Source organism: Acartia tonsa, chromosome 5 (genome assembly GCF_053477335.1).
Source record: "Acartia tonsa isolate MP-2025a chromosome 5, ASM5347733v1, whole genome shotgun sequence".
Classification (NCBI taxonomy): Eukaryota; Metazoa; Arthropoda; class Copepoda; order Calanoida; family Acartiidae; genus Acartia; species Acartia tonsa.
The window spans coordinates 47534520-47548190 of NC_137264.1; the positions used below are offsets into that span (position 1 = coordinate 47534520).

A 13671-nucleotide genomic window follows, 5' to 3' on the forward strand; every position below is an offset into this window, starting at 1 on the left:
TTCGCTGAAGTCTAACTATATAACTATTCATCCACAGTGGTTTTTGTGCGTCATTTTTAATTATCACTTTTGGCACATATTTTTCTGTTACATTATCAATAACATTTCAGTTTGTTCCAGCCATCATGAACATTATTTATTTCTCGCTCCCAATCAATATTTTTCATCTCATTTTCCATTTTTAAAAAGTCAGCATTTTTCCAATCATATCTAACATAGCTATTCACTTCATTTTTAACATAAAAATTTGTTGTTATTAAAAGCATTACATGGTCACTGTTACTGAGGGGTCCAAGATTTTCAACATTTACAATATTGTCATTGTTAGATAAAACAAGGTCTAAAATATTGTTACGACTATGTGTGGGAAAGTCAACATATTGGCTAAAATTTTTATCAATACAAGTGTTTAAAAAAGTCAAGCTTTTGTTATCAGAAGTAAGATTATCCCAATCAACACCAGGATAATTAAAATCTCCAATTAAAATACTGTTGTTAGGTGCATTTTCTAAAATCTCAATAAGTTTATCACAATTTTCTTTCAAACAATTAGGTGGTCGATATACTAAAAATACATTAAAGGGAGTGTGAAGCTAAAAATTTCTGTTAATATACGTAAAGAAGAGTATTTTTAAAAGAACATTAACTAAAAAAAATATCTGAAAGTTCCTTGTATAAAAAAATATTGACTTTTTAAACCCGAAAAAACCCCGTTGGGGAAGGGAAGAAAATTTTTTTAAGCGGCTTTGACTACATTTTTACTGTTTAAATCTATTTCCAATGACAATTTAAATATAAAATGTAGTTTTAAAGTTTTCCTAACAGTGTCTAATCTGTAATGTGATATCAAATTTTTATTTAATTGTTTTGTTACTGTGTAATTGTCGATAAATGAAGTATTTTAAATTGGAAATTATCTGGATAATGTCTATATTAGGCTAGTACTTCCACAAACATCCTTATACCAATTTATAGAATTGATAGAATTTGACAAATTTCTCCTGAGTATTTTTTCCGTTTTCATTTTAGTTACTTATCATAGTATAAAAGAAAAAAAGTTTGTTTTTCATAGTCTTATACTGCTGTAATTATATTTATCGCAAAATAGTTTGATAAAAATGAATAATTACTTATGTTTTTTACAAATAATCATTTGGGTATGGGTTAAAAATTTTGACTGATATTTTGTCCATCTACCTCTCTCCACAGATCAATTTGTAGCAGCTGATTTTTGTTATTGTTTTACTTTTGTATCAATCGACAATCATATCTAAGATTTGAAAGTTCTATGTTTTATATATATATCCGAGTTTGTTTCATATGATAAAATGATTTTTTAGATTAAATTGAGCTTTTAAAAAATATTAACAACAAAATTAGTAAATGCAGAATACCTTGTTCAAAACTATAAGTCGTACAAACTAAAATTGGAAAATGTAGGAGGGCTTTCCTTATATATTTTCGAAGAATCAGGATTAATAGTTTATATTTGTATATATGTTTAGGTACAATAAACAAAGCGTATCCAATCCATTCTAATGTGACCATTTCCAGAAAAAAAAGTTAATTAAGGCCAATCAAGTTAATTATAATGATTTTCTTTTACGTTTTTTTGATGCGATTATGTTGTACTCTTATACCATATTAATTGCCTTGATACTCTATATTTTTTGGATTAAAAAATAGTAGGTATAGCTAGACGACAATATCTTTTTTTCGCAACATTTGTCATGTTTAATTCATTATTAATTATACAAGAAATGTGGTTTCGCCAATTTATCAAGTAAATTAAGTCAAGCTACGCCCCTTACTCTTGCCTATTAATAAGACTAGAATATGTTTGATTTTACATTTTAAAATTTCAGAAATAAAGAATATGAATAACCTCTAAGTTGAACCACCTCCGTATTTCTTTAATTTGTGAAAGGTAAATATTTGATACAGTTTGAGCTGAAAGCCAAAACACGTCCGCTAGTGGCTTGTAATAAATATGGGTTTATTTTTTATTGATCAAAATTGTTTGAACATGAATATGTAGAATGTTTACTTATTTAATGTTTTTTTTGGGGGGAGGTAATTTTTTTAACAGGCGATTTCTCTTGGGAGTGTGGTGGTACCCTCCCCCAAAATACTTATAAACCTTCCTGGAACCTATCAAAAGCTACCCTGTTAAGGAGAACCCAATCGGTTCAGTGGTTAGCGAGATCCTTCAGTGCAGACAAACAACAAACATCCTGTTACTTTATTAGAAGGATTTAAGTCAATCATGTTTAAAATGAATTAACATCACATTTAATTAGTGGCGTACATGGAGTTTTGCGAGGGGTTTGTGAAGCGCAATTGAAAAATTGCCTCCTCCTTATACAAAAATCGATGGGGCTAAGGTACAACAGACAACAAATAGGTGTATTTTTGGTGTCAGGGGTTGCCTACGCCCCCCTATATGTCCATCCACCCACTCAAAAATCAAGTGTGCTTGAATTGAAAAATTAATGTGCGGATTGCGCAATTTTTTTTACATTTCATGGGGTGTATCCAGTCCACCCCCACTTAATTTTGCCTGGGGTTGGAAACAACCCCTTTCTGCACGCCTGTGATTTTATTGAAAAAACGAATAATTAAGGAGTAGATAAACTTCTGAATAAAATACATGTTGGCCTTCAAAATTAAATCAGCCCAAACTTGACATTTACATTGTCTTCAAACTACCTAATAAAACTATATTTTTTTTGTTTAGACGACGTGGACAGTGATATCTAGACAAACTGAAGCTGATGATACAAAATCTAGAAGCGTAGTCAATAAGAAAGATGTTCAATGGTTCAATTATGACAATCTCAATTTTACTTTATTTTTTGTGTTACTTCTGAAACATAAACTTATTCAGCTTACATTTCTTGGTGTCAAATGCGATTGCACGCCTCTGCTATTGGAAATTTTTTTCTGTTGACATTAAATCCACATGTATGACTGAAAGTGGACTACAAAAGCCAGTAATTTTAAGGCTTGCTTCTTTTAAATATAGTAAAATTTACGAAAAAAGCATGACAACAACCATAAAAGCTAATGGACCTATGAAGCTTCTGGTGATTATTGTAGAGTTGCTACGCATTTTAAAATTTATATCTAACGGTAACAGATATTTGATTATTACTAACCCGCCACCGTGGCGCAAAACACATGCACTCGTCGTCGGGGAAATAATAGGTTCTATTCTCAGCATAACACCCTATCATAGTTAAAGACGTTAAAATGGCTCCTACTGCTGCTATGACAGGTGCACGACATAAATAGTTAGAGTAGGGGGAATGCCTTAGCCCAAAACAGGCGCAACTCATTACCATGCACAGCTAGGATTTACTAGATTGGACCCTTCACAACTCAATTAAGACGCATGGTTTTAAAGGTGCATGGAGAGGTCTAGAAACTGAAGCGACACCAAGCCCCCTCGAGGTCTTCCACAGATATTATTATGACAATTTTATGACTATTCTAACATGCCTAAATAAACAATAGTGGTATCCACAGACTGACCCTTATTGTAGAAGAGTTTCTTTTTTAAAAATAATTTGGCACTATAGTCACTATACAAGCCTAACTTGTGATTTTTTTTGTTATATATGTATTCATATTTATTGATATTATTTTCATAAAACATTAGTCCAGTACATATTTTTTTCATTCATTTAACTAACAACACTTTCTTTGCTTCTGGCAATGTATTTGTACATGTATATAAGTGCAGTCCACTTTCTAGTAGATATTTAAATAATAAAATTTTCTTAATGTCCAGAAACAATAGAAATATTTATATTCTGATTTTTTGTTAAATACACTTTATGAAAAGATCTAATTTTGTAAAGGGATAGTTGTATGAAGTGCATTTCAGAAAAAAATATTTCAAGCAAAACTTACAAATATACCATCAAACATTTTTAATTTTGTATTACACTAAATAACAAGCAATTAGACATCACTAAATTAGTAGTCATGCTGTTTTGTAAAAATAAGCTAGCTATATAAATTGCATGTATCTCAAAAATACTATTTTTAATTATAATATTTTAAAAACTACGTGGTAAAAATTGAAATTCTTTCAAATATATGCCATATAGATGTAGTTTCAACCATTGACCAGAAAAAAATATGCAATTCACTAAATTAAGTTCAAATGCATTTCGTGCAACTACCCCTTTATCTTTCTAATAGAAATAGAAGAGTAGAAGAATATTCTGAACCCTTTTTTCGTCAAATCTAAGAGAGAACATTCCTAGCAGACAAAAGTATTGTTTACTTTCGACTCAAGCTGATGTGGATTCTTAAAAAATGATAGACTCGCTATTCGATAGTGAGGCAAAATTATTTTTGTGAAAAATCATCCAAAAGCATATTAAAAATCTACATAAAATTAAACAAAATCATATGTTAATAACCCTCTTAAGATTTTATTTCATTTTTGTAAATTTTTTTATTCGATTTTGGAGGATTTTTCACAAAAAATTTTGCCTCACCAGCGAGTTGCCAGCCTAACTTATTTTTTAAGAATCCAACTTTGTTTCAAGCTTTCAAATTGTAAACGAAATTTTTGGGCAATTAATTCTGATTCCGCAAACCTTTCTACTAAGAAAATATACTGTTAACAGCTGACTTTTATGTATGTATGAAATGAAAAAAAACATGCCTTCGTAGGAAAATTTGTACATAATTTCAACCAATGAGATCCAATGTAAATTCCGATGCGATTCTCCTATTGGCTCAATCAGACATTCCCTCTCTTTCTTAGTCCCTTTATTATCTTTCTTTTAATTTTACCTATAATATCATGCAGGGTTCGGAAGCCGCGCTATCAGCCGCGCGGCTGCGGCTGCGGCTGAATCCTAATTTGCGGCTGCGTCTGCGGCTGCTTAAAGTTATGGAAGTGGCTGAGGCTGAGAGTGGCTGAGGCTTAGTGCGGCTGAGAGTGGCTGCGGCTGAATGCGGCTGAGGCTTAATAAGAATTGGGGTGGCTGAGGCTTACAGTGGCTGAATTGGAATTTTGTGGCTGAGGCTTCGAGCGGCTGAGGCTTACAGTGGCTGAGGGTGGCTGAGGCTTACAGTGGCTGAAGGATTTGTGGCTGAGGCTGCGGCTTACTGAAAGCCGCGCGGCTCATAGCGGCTGCGGCTTACAGTGGCTGATTGGAAAATTAAGCCGCGCGGCTGAGTGAGGCTGAGGCTGAGAGTGGCTGATAACATAATTAAGCCTCGCGGCTGATTCTGAGGCTGCGGCTTACTGAAAGCCGTGCGGCTGAGGCTGTGGCTGAATTAAATTCAGCCGCGCAGCTGAATGCGGCTGCGGCTTAATACAATATTAAGCCTTGCGGCTGATCTTATGGCTGATTATAAAATAAGCTTTGCAGCTGAGGCTTCGGCTAAATTGGATTTTTTAAATGCATTCTAGGACATTTTTTGGAGAGTTGAGGGTGGTTAGGGGTTGTGAGAATAAGAGTGGAGGGAAGAGGGGGGAGGACAGCAGGATTTTTTCAAATGTTTGATTCAGAATTAGTACCCAAATTTTATACTGGTACCCAAAGTTTTATACTGGTACCCAAAGTTTATTCTGGTACCCAAAGTTTTATTCTAGTACCCAAAGTTTTATTCTAGTACCCAAAGTTTTATACTGGTACTCAAAGTTTTATACTGGTACCCAAAGTTTTATTCTGGAACCCAAAGTTTTATAATGGTACCCAAAGTTTTAGGCTAGAACCCAAAGTTTTATACTGGTACCCAAATTTTACTGGTAACCAAAGTTTTATACTGGTACACAAAGTTTTATACTGGTACCCAAAGTTTTATACTGGTACCCAAAATTTTATACTGGTACCCAAAGTTTTATTCTGGTACCCAAAGTTTTATACTGGTACCCAAAGTTTTATACTGGTACCCAAAATTTTATACTGGTACCCAAAGTTTTATACTGGTACCCAAAGTTTTATTCTAGTACCCAAAATTATATACTAGTACTCAAATTTTATTCTGGTATCCAAAGTTTTATTCTAGTACCCAAAGTTTTATACTAGTACTCAAAGTTTTATACTGGTACCCAAAGTTTTTATACAGGTACCCAAAGTTTTAGACTAGTACTCAAATTTTATTCTGGTACCCAAAGTTTTATACTGGTACCCAAAGTTTTATACTGGTACCCAAAGTTTTAAACTGATACCCAAAGTTTTATACTGGTACTAAAAATTTATACTGGTACCCAAAGTTTTTTACTGGTACCCAAAGTTTTATACTAGAACCCAAAGTTTTATACTGGTACCCAAAGTTTTATACTGGTACCCAAAGTTTTAAACTGGTACCAAAAGTTTTATACTGGTACTAAAAATTTATACTGGTACCCAAAGTTTTTTACTGGTACCCAAAGTTTTATACAGGTACCCAAATTTTATACTGGTACCCAAAGTTTTATACTGGTACCCAAAGTTTTATACAGTTACCCAAATTTTATACTGGTACCCAAATTTTATACTGGTACCCAAAGTTTTATACTGGTACCCAAAGTTTTATACTGGTACCCAAAATTTTATACTAATACCTAAAATTTTGTTTTAATATTGGTACCCAAAGTTTTATACTGGTACCCTAAGTTTTATACGAGTACCCAAAGTTTTATACTGGTACCCAAATTTTATATTGGTACCCAAAGTTTTATACTGGTACCCAAAGTTTTATACTGGTACCCAAAATTTTATACTAATAGCCAAAAATTTATTCTGGTACCCAAAGTTTTATACAGTTACCCAAATTTTATACTGGTACCCAAATTTTATACTGGTACCCAAAGTTTTATACTGGTACCCAAAGTTTTATACTGGTACCCAAAATTTTATACTAATACCTAAAATTTTGTTTTAATATTGGTACCCAAAGTTTTATACTGGTACCCTAAGTTTTATACGAGTACCCAAAGTTTTATACTGGTACCCAAATTTTATATTGGTACCCAAAGTTTTATACTGGTACCCAAAGTTTTATACTGGTACCCAAAATTTTATACTAATAGCCAAAAATTTATTCTGGTACCCAAAGTTTTATACTGGTACCCAAAGTTTTATACTAATAGACAAAAATTTATTCTGATACCCAAAGTTTTATACTGGTACCCAAAGTTTTATACAAGTTTTTTAGCAGTAGGAATTTCAACATCTTTAGTTATGATGCAGTACAAAGCCTATCAACTCCCAGACGACGAGCCGATGCGCTACATGTTGAGGCACGGTCGAGGGTTTCTATGACATTAACTCAAGGTCCAACAACCCTGGATAACTAAGGGGAATTATATCTTTCCTTTGCGCCTGTTCATGTTGCACACCTAGCACCTAGGAACCATTTAGTGTCTTCAGTTATAACGCAGTGTCTGCGCGAGATTCGAACCTATTACATCCCTGATGACAAGCAGATGCGCTATTTGTTGAACCTTGGGGAACCAATTCTTTCCTTTTCTGTATTAGTTTAAGTGACATCTATCCAGCAACCAACTTTTTTTTATTGAACTACCTGCCTGAAAGTTTTATGGTAATGAGTTACGCCTGTTTATGAGCCAAGGAAATCCTCCTACTCCAACTTTACATGTTGCACACCTGCCATAGCAGCAGTAGGAACCATTTAATGTCTTCAGTTATAACGCAGTGTCTGGCCGAGATTCGAACCTATTACCTCCCTGATGACAAGCAGATGCGCTTCTTGTTGAACCTTGGATAATTAAGGGGAACCAATTCTTTCCAATTTAAGTGACATCTATCCAGCAACCAACTACCTGCCAGAAAGTCCTATGGTAATGAGTTACGCCTGTTTACGAGCCAAGGAAATCATACTCTAACTTTACATGTTGCATACCTGGCATAGCTGCAGTAGGAACCATTTAACGTCTTCAGTTTTCGCGCAGTGTCTGGCCAAGATTCGAACCTATTACCTCCATGATGACAAGCAGATGCGCTACATGTTGAGCCATGGTACGCAGGTTAAATTTGTCTTAAAAATAATCGTCTTTAAAATGCTTATCATATGTACACTTGCAATAAATGTATTTGTCATAAAAACTTACCTCTTATGAAAAATGTTTTTTTACAAAAGTGATTTTTATTACAATTATTCATGGGTATAATTTTTATGACTAACTTTTTATGTCACATAATCTTAATGACAATGTAATTATGAAGTTATTACAAAAAATACTAAACAATAGGTACTGGAAAAAGAAGAACTGAATTAAAATAATTTTTTGGGGGGTAGGGTGATTTTTATTGGGTGGGGAGGGCCAGGGCGAGTAAATCACATTTTTAATTTTGGGGTGATGTTTAATTTTTTTTCTAAGGCAATTTTTTTCTGGTAGTGTGATGGTACCCTCCCCCAAAATAGTTGTAAACCTTCCCAGTACCTATAAGAAACTACCCTGAATAGGAGCACCATATCGGTTTAGTAGTTAGCGAGATCCTGTAGTACAAACATATAGACAGACAAACAAACAGACATCATAATACTTAATGATCTAAAAATAAGACAAATTTTCATTTTGAAATATTGGAGCTCTGATAGCTTTTTGGTACGGTAACAGCTTTGAACCATCTATCATCCGGGTTCAAATCCCAGAAGAAAAAAAAATTTGGGGGGATGAACGGTGACTTTTATTATTTTTTTATGGGAAAATAGGGGGGAGTTTGGTTGAGCACCCACCAGTTTTAATTTTAGTTTTTTAAAAAATTCAAAAACTTGGAAAAGGCAATTTAAAAAGTTTACATTAGTTCAGTAGTTATCGAATTCTTAATCTACAGACAAAATAACTCTCCATACTTTATACATTTCCCCAAAAAAATTATAAACTTTCCCTGGATCAATAAGAAGCTTCACATTACCACTTTATATAATAGAATATGTGGATATATTAAAAAAAAGAAAATTTGTTAATAAAATTATGGACCTCATTTATTGGCCAGTTCATTTATATATCCCATAAGAGGGGAGAGATGGATTAAAGGGGGTGTATGGGGGTTATTGTTATTTTAGCCAGCTGAGATTATTTCTTTATCAGAGTACATGAAAATATGGACAACATCAAAGTAATAATATATCGATTCATGTATTGCTTATAAATTCAGAAATTGTATAACATAATGATAAAGATAAAGAAACATTTTTTTTATAATAATTGCAGTTTCGAAAATAAAATCAATTTTAGTAAGCATCTTTGTAAAATAAACAAAATCGGATGATATATGATAATCATTTAACTATTTCAATCTATCGAGTACATAAAGATTATGTAGATTTATTTGCATATTATACAGGACAATTTATTGCATTTTACAGACCTTTTTTAACCAACTTTAAAAAGTAAAATACATCGCTGTTTAAATTTTTTTTGTTAGAAAACATATTAGGATAATTTGTGTTCAAAATAAACACACACACACACCCTCCCCCCTACTCAAATCCTTATTTAATTATTTTCATTAATGTAAAAATACTATGAAAAATGAAATATGTATAAATCTTTTTTTTTGCATAACTTTTTTAGTGTCTCTCATCAACCACAAAGTATTAAATACATTTAAAATTGAAGAAATATCTAAGTAGGAGAAGCTTAATTATATAGAACAAGTATTGCGTACCTAAACGGAAAAATAATAGAGAAGCTACTATATAACTTGAGTATCACAAAAATTGATTGCCCCCTGTGAGGTTTGAACTCACGGTCCCTAGTTTACAAGACGAGTGCTCTACCATTGAGCTAAATAGGCCACTTGTGCAAGAAAAAAAATTTAAGATAATGCAAATTCATAGTGAATATTAAGTAAATTCTGAAAAATTTGTATCTTTTAAAAACAATAAAATTAGGCAAACGTCAGTAGGGCAGTTACCCTATGTATAAATAGTATTCAATAATATTCATAAGTATCAACGTTCAAAAACGTATTGCTCCTGGTGAAATTCGAACTTATAACCCCGGCATAACAGTGTAGAAGAACCGTGCGCTAACTGATTGCGCCACTAGAGCTCTTACATTACAGGTTCAAACTTTTTGTAGTTGTTCGAGATGGTAGTTTCTATGTTGTAATTTTAAAAAAAACTTAAGATAAAATTTTTATAAAAGAATATAAAAAAATTTAAAAGTATAACATTTAAAAAAAATATTTTTGGGCGATGGAAATGTCTGACCCCCACCCCAAAATTAGCTCAAAACCATCCAATGTCAATATATATATAACTAGCGGCTACGCCCCTAGAGGCCTTTAGGGGGCACTTGAGGAAGAGAGAGAGTCAAATTTAAAGTGTTCACGAAGCTGGGAAAAAGTTGATATATGTCACTGATTAATGTTTTTTAAGAGTACTATTTTGAGAATTAAGTCTTAATTACTTCCCATTTTAAAATAAATCAAACTTTAAAAAAACGAATTTATTCCCTTGAAAACATTGATGTATTTTGTGTTTTATTATACATATCTTAAAACCTATCAAAATCGACAAATAACAATCTTTTTGTTAAGGTTTACTTGCAAATTTAGAGTAGAATAAATTCTTTTGTTACATACATATCAAACTAACCAAAAAGGTATTTCTTTTTACGGGGAGATTAAACGATTTTTACGGATAATCAAAAAGATATTACCAAATATGGATATAAGGTCAGCTGATTTATAGTTGTCGATTGTAACATTGCATCCTCATCCTATCTCAATAATTACTACTTGCTAAAAAAGCTTCAAACTTCCATAAAAAATTTAAATTTTAAAAATTAAAATTTTTAATGTATAATGTATAAATCGTTTTGGAGGGTGGTGGTATTCTCCTCCAAAATAGTTATAAACATTTCAAGAACTTATGACGAGCTACCCTGTAAAGGAGAACCATACTGGTTCAGCTGTTAGCAAGATCCTTTAGAACAGACAAACATACAGACATCCTGTTACATTATTTTAACAATTTATATTTAGGATGTGTGTATTACATAACTATAATTTATTAACTTAAACAGAAAGAGGGCTACTTATAGTAGATATTCAAAATAAGCTTTAAAACACAAAATAATTTATAAGTTTTGGGTCATGGAAAGGAAACTAGTTTGCAGGTTTTGTTGTATTTGTATCCTTTCCATGAACCAAAGTTTTTATTATAAGCGTTTTCTAAGATAGGCATTTGTTGAGTATAACCCCTCTCTCTCTCTCTCTCTCTCTCTCTCTCTCTCTCTCTCTCTCTCTCTCTCTCTCTCTCTCTCTCTCTCTCTCTCTCTCTCTCTCTCTCTCCTCTCTCTCTCTCTCTCTCTCTCTCTCTCTCTCTCTCTCTCTCTCTCTCTCTCTCTCTCTCTCTCTCTCTCTCTCTCTCTCTCTCTCTCTCTCTCTCTCTCTCTCTCTCTCTCTCTCTCTCTCTCTCTCTCTCTCTCTCTCTCTCTCTCTCTCTCTCTCTCTCTCTCTCTCTCTCTCTCTCTCTCTCTCTCTCTCTCTCTCTCTCTCTCTCTCTCTCTCTCTCTCCCTCTCTCTCTGTTTTTCTTTCTCACACATTCAGATTTTTACCTGGGGGGTTAGTTGTTAAATATTATTTAATGTATAAAAAGAAACCAAATATAAATTTATATTTTTCTATAAAAGGGCAGAAAAATAGCTTAAAACCAACAAACGACTTTTTTAATAAAAATAAAATAGCCTAAAACCTTTCCCAAAAACTATAAGAAGCTTCACTGTAAAAGTGAACCATATCGTTTCAGCGGTCCCTTCTCTACAGATAAAAAAAGCTTACAACTTTATAAATTAGGATATTGTTAAATCTTTTCATTTAAAACTACCCTTCTGTACAACCCTTCTGTACGTAATTGTATGCAGGGAGGAAATGGATATTTGGCTTTTTATTACATTAGTTCCCAAAGTTAATGACATTTTGTTAGTTGGCTAATTAACTTTGGGGACTTTCATAGAATTTTAATTGGTTGGTTTATTACTTTGAGTGTCCAAATGTTTAAACCACCAAATATTGTTTACAAAATGGGTAATTTTGTGTATATTTTCATTGAAAATATCCATTAATTTATCGGCCATTGTCTTATGCCTCTAATTCCCTGGTTATTTATGTAGCAAGTGGGTTCGTGGGTGGTGCGTTAAGTGTGTGTGTGTGTTATACTACGATAGTGTGTGTGTGCGTGTGTGTGGCAAGATAGGTAAGGTATGTGTGTGTGTGCGTGTGTGTGTGTGTGTGTGTGTGTGACAAATTACAATAACTTTTCATTGGAACAAAAAAAATAATGTTTGTTTTTATGGAAAAACTTTAATAAAATGATTGAATTTTTTGCTGAAGTATATAGCAAATATAATACATTTTTACTTTCTAAACAATTTAATTCTTAAATATCATTCTTTCTATAGATTTAAACACTTTTTCTATTGTCTTTATACCAGCTCAAGCATACCGAAATTCGGTCAATAATTTTATAAAATAAACCAAACTTTTTCATTACATTTTAAAGAAAGTTTGAAGACAAATATTATTAGAGATGTATTATAAAAATATTTCCTAAGTATTGTTTTTTTTGTTTTTATCTGTGAGCGAAGAAATAGCTTATTATTTCATAATTTAATTCTTGCACAGAATTTAACATTATTTTCATGTGGAATTACTCTTTGCATTTTAAACTGATTTTTTTCTAACTTAGTTGAACTTTTAAGGCATTATACTTTGAAAATTACTTTAAAAATACGAAAAGGTAAACGAAAATGCATTTTGAAAAATTAAATTCGCGATCACTTTAATAACCCAATTTCTTATTTTAAATTTTTAAAGAAAAGTAAAAAGAAATTTTTTTTTGGGGGGGGGGGAATTTTTTTTTTAGGGGGGGGGGCTTCCCCCCTCATTTTTAATTTTAGTTTAAAAAATTAAAAAAAAATTTTCTTTTTTGAGGGGGGGGGATTTTTAATTTTATTGGGGGGTTGGGGGTGTCCCACCCCCCAAAAAATAGTTATTAACCTTCCCAGGACCTATGAGAAGCTACCCTGTTAAGGAGAACCCGATCGGTTCAGCGGTTAGAGAGATCCTTCGGTACAGACACACAGATACACAGACACACATTGTCAGTTCAGTGGTTGCTGAGATCTTAAGCTTCAGACAGACAAAATTAAATGAAAATTAAGCCCCGCGGCTGAATTGACGGCTGAGGCTTGTACTAATTTAGCACCTGCGGCTGCGGCTGGGGCTTACAATATCTCAGCCGCGCGGCTGTGTCAAAGCTGCGGCTGAATTAAAAAAATTAAGCTGCGGCTGAGGCTGCGGCTTACAAATATCAAGCCGCGCGGCAGCGGCTGCGGCATAATCATAACTTTGCAGCTGCGGCTGAGGCTTTCTTGAAGCCGCGCGGCTGAGTGCGGCTGCGGCTTCAAATTATTAACAGCCGCGCGGCTGAGTGTGGCTGAGGCTTCCCCAACTATAAGCCGCGCGGCTGATTGCGGCTGAGGCTTAGAGGGGCGTTGGCTGAATGAGGCTTAGTGCGGCTGAGGCTTAATGTGGCTGAATTGGAGTTTTGTGGCTGAGGCTTACAGTGGCTGAGGCTTACAGTGGCTGAATGCGGCTGAGGCTTACAGTGGCTTATGTTTTCTTTAAGCCGCGCGGCTGCGACTAAGGCTGAGGCTTATTGGGTGGCTGAGGAAGCCGCGC

General features: G+C 33.5%; 1 protein-coding gene and 1 non-coding gene across 2 annotated transcripts in view; one reads left to right on the top strand and one right to left on the bottom strand.

Annotated features, from left to right (window-relative positions):
* Positions 1-13671, top strand: part of PIG-C (phosphatidylinositol glycan anchor biosynthesis class C) — a 48864-nt gene that overhangs the window by 16178 nt on the left and 19015 nt on the right. The gene's annotated exons all lie outside the window — the stretch shown is intronic.
* TRNAT-UGU (transfer RNA threonine (anticodon UGU)) lies at positions 9705-9776 on the bottom strand. Its single transcript has one exon. It is a non-coding gene; the product is annotated as a tRNA-Thr (tRNA).